The following is a 16,043-nucleotide window of genomic DNA, read 5'->3' as shown; positions in this document are numbered from 1 at the left end:
TGGCACGCTTAAAGCATATAGACAGATCAGTTTCAAATAAACTTCTTGATAAAGAAGATGAGAAAATGATCATAATAAAGGAGGTAAGTGATCTAGAATATCACATGACATAAAACTTCATAAAATCTCAGGAGAGATTCAGGTACCTGAAAATATAAATGAAGAGATCTCTATGTTATGTCTTTATGAAAAAAAAATGGAACCGATATAAAACGTTCGTCGATGACATCTATGATAGCGCTAAGTATAGATGAAAATCTTAAGTCTGTCGAATACAAACACAAAAATATAGGCCAAATGGAAGAGACACAATTCAAATAGAATTGGTTTCATATGAAGACATGTAGTTTTGAACATGTAGTTCAAACACTTAAAAGTGTAAAGTCAATGGTGTGTGCAATCACCTTTATCTATCTTATATGTCTAGCATGACATAAAAACTTGATATGCATTTAAAGATTCATATGGCTTATATGACTTAACTTATATGACAATCCCTGAAGGATATTGCTTAAAATATATAGAATTCTTGGTCATGAAGTAGTACATCCTAGGTGCAATTTGTGCACATATATTTCTTGTTATAACTATAAGCATGATAATGTGATAGCGAGAATTTTCAAGGTACAACATATTCAATGGAGTTAATATGACTGATTTATTCACTAAATCGCTGCCGACGTCAACCTTCAAGAAGTTAGTGTACAAGATTGGTATACAGAGGCTTAAAGATATGAATAGATGCTCTCATCAGGGGGAATTTATACGCGTTGTACTCTTTTCTCTTACAAGGTTTTGTCCCACTGGGTTTTTCTTGTAAGGTTTTTAACAAGGCAACAAAAGGCGTATTGTTAGATATGTGTACTCTTTTTCCTTCACTAGAATTTTTTTCCACTGGGTTTTATTTTAGTTAAGGTTTTAACGAGGTACATTATCTATTGAATAGACATTCAAGGGAGCGTGTTATAAATAGAGTTTTATTTAAGGTGAATGTCTATATTTTAGAGAGATTTTAGGGTTTATTACTTGGTGGCTAAGTCACTCTTTCCTTATAAATAGAGAGGTTCTATTTCATTGTAATTCATCCCAAATCAATAAGAATTCTCTCTCTCTACTTTTATGTGCAATGCTCTTCTTCTTCTTTTATTGTTTTATAACATTAGAAGCTTTATAATATAACTCAAAAATGAAAGTACGTGAACTCCAAGATGGTGGGTTATATTGCATTAATCTTGAAACATATGCTTACAAACACCACAAGCAAATTGTCACGATCCAAAATCCATCAAAATATCGTGATGGCATCGGACACCACTGTTAGGCAAGCCAACACTAGGAAGTTAATTAAATTATCATTTCAATATTTTTAAAATCATTTCTTTTCCTTACATTAAACAATATATAACGAACTTCACTGAGTAAATAATGATGTCTTTAATTAATTTAAATACTGAAAAATCCCATAGTCACCCCAGAACCCGGTGTCACAAGTGCATGAGCAATTTCTATGAATTTAAAATGTAATACAATAACTGTCTGGAATACAAATTAGACAGAAAAGAAAATACAATACTCTAAAGGAGACTTTGTTGGCTGCAGGTTATCTCGAGAGATGCAGCTCGCCTAAGTCTCTGTATCCACCATGCCGCTGCGCCCAACGAGGCCACTAGGCATACATGTGCAATAAAAAATACATAACAAGTGTAGTATGAGTACGAAAGCAACGCGTACCTAGTAAGTATCTAGTCTAACCTCGAAGAAGTAGTGGTGAGAGGTCGACTTTGACACTTACTAGTGGTTCAATGATATTAAATACAGTAAAGAAGTGAATAAATATGACACAGAGTAAATATATAAGATAAACATGTATTAAATATGTGGTGCAATTCCCTTCTTTACAATTTTTTCTCAAGCTCTCAACTAGCAAGTTCCCTCCGTAACCGGAGCATATATATAAAGATATAGTGGATATCATCAAGAGGTTGTCATAAATCAAATTTGTGACAACCCAAAAAGTCATCACTAGTTTCTAATTGAATTTTGTGTCTCCGAGGCCTTGAAAACCTCATTTAGGGTTGCCTCGATTTGCGTGCGTAGTCCGAGCGCGTAGCCGAAAAGCTTAAACATGAAATTCTGTGAAAAATGCTAAGTTTTGATATTAAAATGAATAAATTTGACTTCGGTCAATATTTTGGGTAAACGAACCCGGACCCGTGATTTGACGGTCTCGGAAGGTCCATAGGAAAATATGGGACTTGGGCGTATGCCCGAAATCGGATTCCGAGGTCCCAAGCCCGAGAAATGAAATTTTGAGTGAAATTGTTTTCTTGAAATAATTAAGGAAATTGGAAATGAAATTTGATTAGAAGACTATGGTATCGGGCCCGTATTTTTGTTCCGGCACCTGGTACAAGTCTTATATATGTTTTGAATCACTCTTGTAAAGTTTGGTTAAAAACGGACGTTGTTTGACGTGATCCGGACCCTAATCGAGAAATTGATGTTTAAAAGGAAATATGAGAAAGATTCATTGATCTTGAGGCTTAATTCGATGTTCATGATGTTATATTGATGATTTGATCACACGAATATGTTCGTAGAGTGTTTTTGAGGTAGTGTGCATACTTGGGTTAGAGCTTTGAGGGCTCGGATGAGTTCCGAGTAGGTTCTGGGATGCTGTAGGCTTAAAAGATCAGATGTTGCAGGTTCAGGAAAATATTGCAAACATATGAACCCTTTAGCGCGGCCCGCGAGGAATCGCGTGCGGCCGCGGTCGCCTTTGCGCGGTCCGCGGTGGGTGCTGTGCGACCGCGGTCAGCTTTGCGCGGTCCGCGCGGGGCAAAGATCCGCAGGTTTTCAGGAGGGGCCATCACGGCCGCAGTCGGCTTAGCGCAGTCCGCGGTGGGGGCTTCAGAGGGGTATAAGTTCACGTGAATTTCAGTTATTTTTATACTTTTCAAAACCCCAAAACATAAGAGGCGATTTTCTAAATAACTTTTCTTCTCCAAAACGATTGGTAAGTAATTTCTAACTCATTTTCTTCACTCTTTAACATCTTTCAACATGATTTTAACTTAAAATCAATGATTTTCATGGGGGAAAATGAGTATTTTGGGTAGAACCTAGGTTTTTCTAAAAATTGGGGATTGGGACCTCAATTTGGGGTCTGATTTCAAAACAAATTATACATTTGGATTCGTGGGGGAATGGGTAAACGGGTTTTGGTCCGAACCTCGGGTTTCGACCACGTGGGCCCGGGGGTTATTTGACTTTTTGAGTAAAACTTTGGGAAAACTCATTTTTATGCATTGGGGTTGATTCATTTAGCACTTATTGATGTAATTAAGTAACTTGTGGCTAGATTCGAGTGGATTGGTGGTGGAATCAAGGGGTAAAGCTATAATTGAGGCTTGAGTGGTGTTCAAAGCTTCGAGGTAAGTGTTTGGTCTAACCTTAGCTTGAGGGATTAGGAGTTGAGTCTTATTTGCTATGTGCTAATTGTCGAGTATGACGTATAGGCATGGTGACGAGTATCTATACGTTGGTGTCTAGTATGACCGTGAGTCCTTATATTGCGGATATTCTGATTTTGTTGTATCTTCCATGCCTTAATGATGATTTTCTATATATTGTAACAATCATGTGAAAGAAATTTTGATCCCTGCACTTCGAGGAGTGTTGGCTCGAGTTATAATACGAATTGTGAAAGTGTACGAGATAAGTGAACCCCTATGGAGCGTTGGCGCTCAGGTGATAAAGTGAGATGAGAAGTGAAAGTGAAAGAAAGAGAAAGAATTATTAAATTGCTCCCTTGCCGGGATGTTTGTTGTTTTCTTGATTATCTCCCTTGCCGGGAAGCTGAGAATATTGATATTGTTCCCTTGCCGGGATTTAACTACTTAATTGTGTTCCCTTGCCGAGATTTAACTGCTTAATTGTGTTCCCTTACCGGAATTTCTACCATTATTTGTCTACTCCCTTGCCCCTTTGTTTGTGATTGTTATTTGGGTGAGGAAGAGTGTTAAAACGCGAAGGGTGATGTCGTGCATTGTTTGCTATTTGTGAGGAAAGAGTGTAAAGCACGAAGGGTGATGCCGTGCCGCACGATGTACCATTCCGTGCCGATTTTATTGATTATATGGTGAGGAAAGAGAGTAAAAGCACGAAGGGTGATGTCGTGCATATTTTTATTATATGATTGTTTTGGTGAGGAAGATAGTAAAAGCACGAAGAGTGATGCCGTGCATATTTTTATTATATGATTGTTTTGGTGAGGACGAGAGTAAAATCACGAAGGGTGATGCCGTGCATTTGTTGATTCCTGATTCCTTGTTGATATCCGAGTTATGTTGTTTCTTTCATTACTTGTTGTTATTTGATTTACTTCTAGGTTATAGATTCCCTTACCCTATTTTCCTTGTGATTGTTGTTTGGGTGAGGAAGAGCGTAAAGCACGAAGGGTGATGTCGTGTATTGTTTTGGTGAGAATGAGAGTAAAAGCACGAAGGGTAATGCCGTGCAAATTGTTGACTTTTGATTCTTGTTGATATTCTAGCTTTGCTGCTTCTTTCTGTTATTGAGGATTTCTATTTGAATCTGTTACCTCCACACAACATGTTTCCCCCTCCCACATTGACTGGTTATTTCTGTATCTCTTTTCCGCTGTATATATATATATATATATATATGAACTACACAGGTTTATTTGGAGTCTGGTCCTAGCCTCGTCACTACTTCGCCGAGGTTAGGCTGGACACTTACCAACACATGGGGTCGGTTGTGCTGATACTACACTCTGTGCTCTTTGCACAGATCCAGGTCTTGGACAGCAGCAGTAGCGCGGGAGCCAACCTTCAGTCCAGTGAGACACCGAGGTAGCCTTGCAGGCGTCCGCAGGCCCGGCGTCTCCTCTATCTTTTATTCCAGTCTGTTATCTCCTGTATTTCGAGACAAACAGCTTATATTTTTTTTTCTTTCAAATGGTTGTATTTAGTACTCTTAGAAGTTCGTGAGTAATGTGATACTAGTTCTTGGGTAAAGGCATATGTTGATTCTCGCATTATGGTTTCGTATTCTTTAATTTAAGTCTTCCGCATAATCATTTAAATTCCGTTGCTTTCATATTATCACTAATAATTGTTAAAAGAAGAAATCGTTAATGAAGTAAGCAGTTAAGGATTGGCTTGCCTAGCTCGCATTAGTAGGCGCCATCACGACTCCCGAGGGTGGAAAATCCCAGTCGTGACAAAATTACGAAAAAACCCTAAGATATACCGGCTTCTAGCCAAGTATTATGCATGAATTCCATAAAAATGATGCATATATAGGAAATGCCGAGGCGTACGGCCCGATCCAACATAAAATTAAAATGTGCACTGCTGAGGGTCGAACGACGCGAACCATAGATGCATATATTAACCTGCCGAGGCGAACGACCCGCTCCCATGAAAGTGTGGTATATAAATCCTGCCGAGGCGAACGGTTCGATCCCATACGAGTAGTAGAAGGAAATACTCCGATCGCGAATCATACGTACGACGTGGTCAAATATAATTTATTAATAAATCAAAATTCTTTTTCTTGATTCCTTTCAAAATAAGGACAATTCAACGTGAAGCTTTTAAAGATATTTTCTCCGCTCGCGAAGTGCACATGCGACGCGGTTAGACATAGATTTCTTAAGTCATTATAATATTTCTCAATTCTTTCAAAAATATGAAGTTTCATGGAAACCCTTTAAATCTTAAATTCCTCAACTCAAACTCCTTTGAACACAATTATTACGCAACCCTAATCTTGTTTCTTCTCAAGACACCGATAACATAAATTAACAACAATATCAAGAAAGTATGATGTAAGCCTAAACTACCTGGACATAGGCATAGCTAGTAGCTACGTACGGACTCTCCTTACCTCGTGCGTGCGTAGCCCCCCCCCCTCACAATTAGAAGCACATAATAATTTAGTTCACCTATGGGGATAATTCCCTCTTACAAGGTTAGAAAGGAGACTTCTCTCGCTCCGAAGTTCCATAACCGGCTTTCAAGCTCTTCCGACAACTCAAATCGATGCACAACGCTCTAAAACTAACCAATAAATGAGAAAATCCATAAATATATGCTCTAATACTCACAACAATTCAATTTAGATAAATTTCTAACTCCGCTCGAAAAGTTGACAAAGTCGCACTCAGGCCCACGTGCCTGGATTCCAAAAAAACTCACAAAATTCGACAACCCATTCTGATACGAGTTCAACCATAGCAATTTTATCAAATTCCGATAACAACTTGACCTCCAAATCTTGAATTTTCGTTCTTAAAAAGTTTTGCAAAAATCTTGATTTCTTCCATTTAAATCAGAAATAAATGATGAATATAACCGAAGAATTATGAAGTATAATTACTTTCGGATATAGAACACTTACTCCAATTCATATGGTGAAAAGTACCTCAAAAATCGCTTCAATCTGAGCTCCATAGCTCCAAATATGATAAAAATAGCCGAAACCTCGAAATATAGCTTCTACTTAGGTATTTACTCTTTACGATCACGAAAAATGCTTCGCGATCGCGAAGCACAACAATTCTCAGCGCAAAATTTGCCCTTCGCGATCGCGGAAACAAATGCCTAGCTCTTCCAGATAGTCTCTAGTATAATGGCCATAACTTTTTGTACAAAACTCCAAAATTATAAATGGTTTAACTTTTTGAAAATTAGACTCCAAGGAATATATAGATTACGAGACATAAGCTTCCAAAGTCAGCCATGTGCAACACAAATTTCTTCTTCGCGATTTCCAAACTCTTACTGTATAGGTTGTAGTATACCACTCATAACTTCTTGTACAAAACTACAAATGCCAAATGGTTTGATCTTATGAAAACTAGACACAAAGAGCTACAACGTTCATTTTTATATCATCTCAAAATTCCTTATAGATTGTGAGATACAAGCTTACAAAGTCGGGTTAGTGCAACACAAACTTTCCTCTATGCGATCGCGAAAAGGGCTTCCGCGATCGCGAATCACTCGCCATTTTCTCCCACTTTACACATCGCGATTGCGACCAATTCCCCGCAATAGCGTAGTATACTGCTGTAGCCAAAAACCAACAGCTAAAAATGGCCTAGAAATGGTCCGAAACCATCCCGAAACTCACTTGAACCCCTCGGGACCCCATCCGAACATACCAAAAAGTCTCACAACGTATCATAGACCTAGTCGAGGCCTCAAATCACATCAAACAATGCTAAAACACAAATCACACCCCAATTCGAGTCTAATGAACCTAAGAAATTCCAATTTCTACATTCGATGTTGAAACCTATCAAATCACGTCCGATTGACATCAAATTTTGCACACAAGTCACATTCGACATTACAGACCTACTCCAACTTCCAAAATCAGAATCCTACCCCGATATCAAAAAGCTCACTCCCGGTCAAACTTCTCAAAAACCTTTAAATTTATAAGTTTTGCCAAATGACCCTGAAATGACCTATGGACCTCCGAATCCACTTCTGAACGCGCTCCCAACACCAGAATCACCATACGGAGCTATTCCTAGACTCGGAATCCCAAACGGACATTGATAACGTTGCAATGCACTTCAACCCAAATTTATGAAATTCTTCCAAAATGCTAACTTCCACAATAGGCGCCGAAACACTCTCGAGTCATCCAAAACCCCATCTGGACATACGCCCAAGTCAAAAATCATCATACGAACCTGTTGGAAACTTTAAATCCCGATTTTGAGGTCGTTTACTCAAAAATCACACTTTAGTCAATTCTTCCAACTTAAAGCTTCCGAAATGAGAATTTTCTTTCCGAATCAACTCTGAACTTCCCGAAATTCCGACCACACATATAAGTCATAATACCTGAAGTGAAGCTACTCAGGGCCTCAAACCACTAAACGACGTGCTAGAGATCAAAACGACCGGTTGGGTCATTACATTCTCTCCCACTTAAATATATGTTTGTCCTCGAACGTGCTGAGAATTTCACTGGAGTAGTCTGAAATTATTGTTTAACACCTCGTGCATCTACTCGTGCTACCACAACTCAGTTGAGCATATTAGCTCGATCAAATATGAAGACATCCTCTTTCGTTTAGGCAAATAAACCTTAGAGCCCAGTTCCAACATCCGAAATTCTCTGCCAGGCTTGCTTCTAACATGTGAATGCCGTATCAATTACCACACGCTGTACCAGATCATGACTGCACACCCTTGCTGAATTCACACCATGCACCACATCATTCACAAGACCATAATAACACTCTCTGATCATAATAGCCGATATTTCCCGAATCTGATGCTCACAATGCACCCCATGACATATATAAGTCCTATTCCAACTCTCGCAATACTGCCATGACGGAAGAGATGTGTAGAAATTTGTAACCAACTGGCGAATCGACAACTTATTGAGTCTCTACACCTGACAAGAACTTTACCTCGTTCTGAACCAAATAATGGTATTTGCTCTTTAATATGCTTCATATAATCCGATCGCACTAATCCTAGATCCAATAATCTCGTCTCACCCAGTACGAGCTGCTCAGGAAACAAGCCACCCCAAAAATGACCAAAAGTTTCACATGATGTCACAATGTGCCAATAGGATACAGACTTGAACGTGATACATAAGAAAAACGAACTCTGGAAGGGACTACTCAACTCACGCAACTAATTAGACAATTGAAAAGGTGTTATAAACCTCCCTCAGAAAAAAATGGGAAACAAAACACACAAAATAGAATGTAGGGGACTGTACTCAACAACACATTTTTGCGGCGTGCAACCCGATCCCATCAACATACATGTAGACATGTGATTTTTGACCCTCCCCAAGATTTTACATATTTTAGCATATAAATATTTAGTTTATGCTTAATATCGCTATTTCAATTAGTTTTAACTCTTTTACTTTATATTGTCACAAAAATAAAAATTACAAAAATATTCTCTTTTATTTAGCTAATTGACATAAAACAATTTCACTTTTAATTTTTAATTTTACTTTAATTAATTAAAAATGATTTCATAATTTTGTAGTTGTTATTTTAGGAGCTAATATTTTTAGTCTACTAGAGTTAAAGGGCCACTTTAAAGGTATATTTGGCCAAATTTGGCCCAATTCGGATCTGGCCCAATTCAGATCTAGCCCATAATAACCCAAGCCCAATTCCCCAAAAATCCTAGAAAAACACTTAAAAACAACCCCTAACCTAGAAAAGGGTCAGCCGTTTCTGATCTTGAACACACACACCCTAAGCATCATCTACACACCATTCACAACCTTAAGACCTTCACCTTCTTCTCCATCAAGACTAAACCAACATACCCTTGTTCTTTAGCACAAAAAATCGAAAAGAGACCCCTCATCTGAACTTTATCTTCTTCAACAACACCCCCTCTCTCCCAGCCATTCAACAGACACACACATATACAATGGGAAACATCGGCTGATCGATTTTGCCAGAAAGAGAACGCCTAGCTCCCTTCACACTTCCTTCTGCGCAGCCTTAGGAGCCCAATCACCAATAGCCAAAACTCCCAAAAGATCCCTCTCTCATTTTCCTCCTAACAGTGAGAGACGAAAGTAGCTACTTTAGACTCGTCGCTCGAACTGGTGCCTCGCCGAAATTGATCACCGGCGAGTAACGACGCCACTAGTAGCAACGATCCCCTTTTGTCATTGTTGATAAAATAAAAATAGAGTTATAACAAAAGAGAAGTCAGGCAGTGATGATTAGTTAAAAATGTATCGTGAGGGATTGAAATGCTAAACCAAAGCAATTTGGACTAAAGCGAAAAATATTCATCACTTTCATAATATCCTTTGATCGTCAATTTTAGGTTGTTAACATGTGGACATGAATTGAGTTTTCATTTTATTTAGTTCTATTTTAATTTGCTTTATTTTATTGTCCACTAGAAGCATGTTTAAGCCGATCACACGTGGGTAGGCAAATTTTTCGGCGCGTAAATAATCATCACGACTATGGGTACGGTTCCCGTGGCATGATCATGGTACATAATTCCCAGATTTGGGTGCACATTTAATGTGACCTGGCCACAACTTCTAAAAATGTTAATAAAATAAACACATCGCAAACCGCGGGTGCATTTCATGTAGCGTGATTTACGATGTGTTCCAAAACCATGGAACCCGGGAATGCCTAACACCTTCTCCCGAGTTAACAGAATTCCTTACCCGGATTTCTGTGTTCGCAGACCATAAATAAAAGTCAAACTTCCTTGATTTGGGATTTTAAACCGGTGACTTGGGACACCATAAATTATTCCAAGTGGCAACTCTAAATTTTAAATAAAAAATTTTGTTTCGATTATTATCACTTTAATTGGAAAAACTCCCCTATACCCTATGCGGGATAGAAAAAAGAGGTGCGACAGCTCTGGCGACTTTGCTGGGGATCGAACCCAGAATCTCTGGTTCAAGGTTCAAGAATTCGAGCTTAGAATAATTATTATATTTGAATTTTATTTATTATCTGATTTTTATTACATGCTTAGGCCTAATGTGTTAAATTCTGCTTTTTACCGCTTTGATATTATTTGAACTATATATAAACTGTTGTGAAACCCTTCTCTTCTAATCTTATGAGAAGTGCACGCTGGCGTGACTTCTTTTCGGTTAATGTCATACCCAAATTTAGAACGAGGATTGGATCAGTTACAAAGCCGGATGGCCTTTTGGTTCCCGGTACGTTGCCCCTCCCCCGGCTCGAGTTGTCCGATCGGGTAAGCCAGGTCTAGAACAATGCACCCAGGATTTAAACTTAGAATAACATAGCTTCATGTCGGATCCCTAGTAGGAACGCTTGCTTGCATCACGTGCATTTCACTTTGGGGACTCAACACATGTGTTGGGTCTGTCTAGGACAGATGTACCCAAAAATAAAAGGTTATCCTGTTGCATCTTATGTGGTACATGTTACAATCTTCAAGGGTAAAAGGGGATATTTAGCGGACCAATGATGGTTGATGATAAATGAGAAAAAAAGAGGGTGAAGTGTAAAAAAAAATGAAGCAAGTGGGGCCTAGTTATGTTTTCTTTCACATTTTTTTAGAAAAGACAAAAAAAATAAAAAATTCAAAAAGAGTTTGCACTTTCCCATCATTTTTCGAAAAAAAATCAAAAAAGAAGAGAAAAGAAAATTCAAAAAGAGTTTAAATATTTCATCATTTTTCAAAAAAAGGACAAAAAAATATATTTTCTCTAAATTAGTTTTTTTTTTAATTTGTTCCCTTATCCAATCTTCCCGAACTACGCATACTTGATTCTCGTCTTTCGGGGCATGATACGTAGGCAGACCACATAGGGTCCGGTCTTCCTAGTGAGTCTTAGGTTCTTGGCTTTGTGAGGTCTTAGCCAAATCTTGCATGTCTAGCAAATTTTGGCCACGTAGGCCATTTTGCAAAAATTGCCTCAATCATGTCTTGCGTGTGTCAAGTAGGAAGTTTTATTGTCTCACATAGTGTTCTAAATCTTTAACTCTATTTGATTTTAGTTTTCTCATACAGGTGTGATGTACTTACCGGAGTTTGAGCATGACAGGCACCCTAGGGCCATCCAGTCAGGATCGCTGCATTCAGGAGTTGGCTAAATAAGATTTTTTATGTTTTGAGTCTGTTTCTTTTTATGTTGCCTTGTACTTTATAGTCATGTCCAGTAGTAATGATTCTTTTAGTTGGTTTCGGAGTTTGTCGTAGTATAGTTGGGTTGAGTCTCTCGCTATCATATTTCCTGTTTTGTATTTGAAAAAAAAGTTGTAATGAATAATCCAAAAAGATTTTTATTTTTTTAGTTTAATTTATCCATTACTTTTCTAGAACTACACTTGGTCTGATTCATGTGGAACATGATACGTAGGCAACCTACCTAGGGTTAGATTGAATTATTTTTAAAAATTAAAATTAAAAGAAAAAAAGAGAGAGGTAAAATTACGGGATATGAGAAATGAGAGGAAGAAAAGAGTGATAATTAGAAGAAAAAAAAGGGAAGGAAAATGAGCAAGCCAAGAAGTGCTAGAAAAGAAAGAAAAGAGAAGATTGAAATGAACAAAATTGGGATGATGCCAAGTGACCTTGTGACCCTCGAAGTCATTCTAGAACCGTTAATTGTTGCTAGGTGCATTGCACGCAATATGATATTTTTAGCTGTTAAATGCCCTAATGCTAAGAGGATGACCCCATTTTGTTCCTTTTGTTATCTTCATTGAGCATAAGGGTAGTTGGTTTGTGGTTCTTAAGTAACTCATCTATACAATACAAGATCAAATAGCAAGGTAGCCATGGCTAGCAAAGACTTGGACACGGGTGTTATTGATCTGTCTAAGGAGATTGTTGAGTCATAATCTGAGTTGAAAGAAGAGGTCTTAAGGTTGAAAGGACATATGGAAGAAATATACCAACCCTGGATCAGTGGGCGCCCTCCACCATTATTTCCCACTAACTACCCTGAAAGCCTTGTCACAATTCTGCCACTGTCACAAATCCAGATTCCCACTACTGCTGATATCTCCCCACAACCTTTTCACACTCCACCCGCCAAAACTACCTCATATCTCGCTCCTTTGACCACTCATGTTTTTGTAGCTTATCCACCAGCTACCTTTCCTCGATCCTCTAGCGATACTATGTTCAAAATCCCCGATGCCCAACACTGTACTCCAGAAACAACTTTCAAGGTCTCGGATCCATACTCTCACGCTCCTCATTTTGAGCCACCCGGTGAAACTGAAAATCTTGCTAAGACAGTGGAGCAAGATGAGATATCCAAGAAGGCGAAAATCTTAGAGCAGTCTTTAAGAAACATGCAAGGGTTGGCAGGTTAGAAGAGTATTACCTTCAAGGATCTGTGTATGTTCCCTGACGTTCACTTGCCCGCATGATTTAAAATACCAAAGTTTAAATTGTATGGGCATGAAAATCTAGTAGCCCATCTAAGGGGTTATTGTAGTGAAATGAGAGGTGTTGGCAGGAAAGATGAGCTGCTGATGGTGCATTTCAGTGAGAGCCTGACTGGGGCAGCCTTGGAATGGCATACTCGTCAAGATGTCAATAAGTGGCATACATGGGGTGACATGGCTCAAGATTTTATTCAGCACTATCAGCACAATGAAGACATTATCTCAAACCGCTCCTCCTTATATCAGATGGAAAAGAAACACAAGGAAAGTTTTAGGGAGTTTTGGTTCAGATGGAACGAATAAGTTGCTCGGGCCAGTCCTCCGATTGATAGAAAAAATGTTGTTGAGCCCTGCCAACGACAAGATCTAGTGGGCATTCCTGCTAAATGCTTTCAGCCTTAATACTGACCCCATGAACATCCCCAAGCTCCATATAATCCACCCCAATAGTATCCTTCGAACAACATCCGACTACCTGTCCAACCACTAGGTCACTCCCTAGGGCGAGCACCAGCATCCCAAAATTCTCGTGCGCCTTCACAACATTTTTAGGCACCCTATAACCCTAAAAAACATAGGCATGGAGGGAAACAAAGGCAAAGAAATAGTTCACGCTAATTAGAGAATCCTGCACAAGCCTGTTTGAGAAGTTAAAACATTTTGGCCTGATTGAGCCGCTCCTCGGCTATACTCCAGACCCATATGCAAAAGGTTTTGATCCTACTATACGGTGCATGTACCACTATAATGTCCAAGGGCATAGCATCGAAGATTGTCGTGCTTTGAAAAGGGAAATAGAAAGAATGATTCAAGAAGGGATAATTGTGATCAAGGACAGTGACAGGGGGTATGTGAATCCCTTTGGAAACTTGCTGACTGAAGTTAATGATATTGAAATTGGTAATGGTCTTGATAATATTGATACAGAACTCAGTGGCTAAGATGCCGGGCTTGGTAATTGGAAAGACACTCCTTTCTTGGCTACTCGGGGATGAGTCTTGGTGGTTCATTTTGTTGTCATTTCTGTTGTTCGGGTTATTTCAGGGTTGTAATCCGGATATTGTCTTATGACTCAAACCCTTCTATCCTTTTATTTTGCCTAGTTCCTTTAGTCGTAGTAACTTATTTAGTGTTATATAGGTTTGTTCCAGGGTTGTAACTTAGTTTATTTTGCTTGTTTTGTTGTTCAAACCATTTCCCCGTCTATCTAATACAAATTTTTGTTTTCTATTATTTCTAGTCATTTTTTTGTTTAAGTTCTCTTTTACTTTTATAGTTATTTTCATGCTGGCTCTAGTGACATGACATGCACGCATAATTCTAGGCATGGTCTTAAAAGTTAGTTTAATAATGAAGCAATGAAACAATTTTGAAGATGATAGGGACGTCTGAGGGAAATAAATACATATTTGGACATTGTGAGATCATTTAAAGCCCGAAATATGTGAAATTGGGGCAGATAATTTGGGAAGTTGATAGGGTGACAATAATTCATCAAAGGAGAGTGCATCCCGGACAATTTAAAGCGAGCAACTTTGATTCCGAGTGCATCTCAAGTTACGGATAAAGTCAAGGGTTTGCTCCAAACAGACGAAGGGTATCTATGGTGGAGAATAAATCACCCAACGAGAGTTCTGTACATGACGAGGTACTAAAAAGAAGTGGAAGGCATAACAGTGATATCAATGCCGAAGCTGCAAAAGAAATATTGTGCATGATCTTCTTTTTTCATCTTCAAGTTGTATATGTTGTACTTGACATTTTCAGGGATTGGGAGGCCCTCTTTCAGCTACCCAAATACTTTATACCGTTCGGTACCCCATTTGAGCATATGCTAATTTTGTTGACCTCCCCTCTTTTAGAATCAATTTAGAGTCAAAATAAAAAAAAAGTTCATGTCCCCATCGGTTTGGTTTTAGAAAGTTCATTCTAAAAGAATAGTCAAAAAGAAAAAAAACACAAAAGAGAAAATAGAAAAAGAAGAAAAAAAAGAAAAGCAACGAAAAGAAAGTATCCTTTTGAACTACGTTCGACCCGATTCTTGCCACCACAAGATACGTAGGCAGCCTTAAGGTTCAATCGCACCAAATAAAATATTTCATAATCTCACGAAGTCGAGAGTGGGGCAGTCTTTCTTAGAAATTCCATCTCAAAAAGAAAAAGGAAGAAAAGAATCAAATTCCTTTGTTTTAGAAATTGGGGCAAAGTTTTTAGAATGGATTCCAAAAGTTGTAAATAAATTGACCCCGTTGTCTTAGTTATTTTGAGCCTTTATGATTTTTTTTCTTTCTAACCCTGTCCAAAAGCCACATTACAGTTCAAAAGACCTCCCAGATAATCTTTGAGTTTGCCGAGCAGAACATGCCAGGAGCATATGATATTTCTATCGTGGTTAATGCCTTGTCATCTGCAGAATCAGAGGAAAAAAAGAAGAAAAGAAAAATGAGAGAGTTTTATCGGTGAAAACCTTCACAGGTACCATAAGACGACGGTAAGTTGAGAGAAAGAACAAAATGAGAGAGGCTTGATGGTGAAAACCCTTCGGGCACTACAAGTCGTATAAGGACCAAAAATCAAATAGGATAATCGGAGCATTGAAGCCCAGTTTCATGACTCAGAGGTACAACAAGAGTTGAACATTAGACTTGCTTGGCAGATTAGGCCACTTAATCCAAAATGCATGTCATGATCATTAGAGTTGGTATCCACATCTGATAAGTCTCTACTTTGTAATTTCCTTGTTAGATATCACCTTTTTCTATTGTCCCCCCACTATGCTCCTCTTGCTTTGTTTAAGTCCCTTTTTGAGTCCATTTTGTCAGAACAAGTGAGAAATGACTTCAAAAATTTGCTACAAGCTTTTCAATTACACAAAGCGGAGTGTGGCTAGTATATCAAAGTGGCTTAAGTTAGGAAAAGTAGTATGCGCACTGGGTCGGCGACAATTGACGTGCTTTGGGATTCATGTGAAACACAAAGGTTCAGTAAATGTAAATTCATGAGCACAAAGCAACATATAATTTGGGGCTTGAACGGATCAGAGGTATTTTCTGTGATAAGGATGATAAAGAAAGTGGTTAGTCAATAAACAAGCAAG

The sequence above is a fragment of the Nicotiana sylvestris genome, chromosome 1, assembly GCF_000393655.2.
Source record: "Nicotiana sylvestris chromosome 1, ASM39365v2, whole genome shotgun sequence".
Lineage (NCBI taxonomy): Eukaryota > Viridiplantae > Streptophyta > Magnoliopsida > Solanales > Solanaceae > Nicotiana > Nicotiana sylvestris.
The sequence above is the reverse complement of the archived record's forward strand: the minus strand, read 5'-3'. Positions refer to the sequence as shown.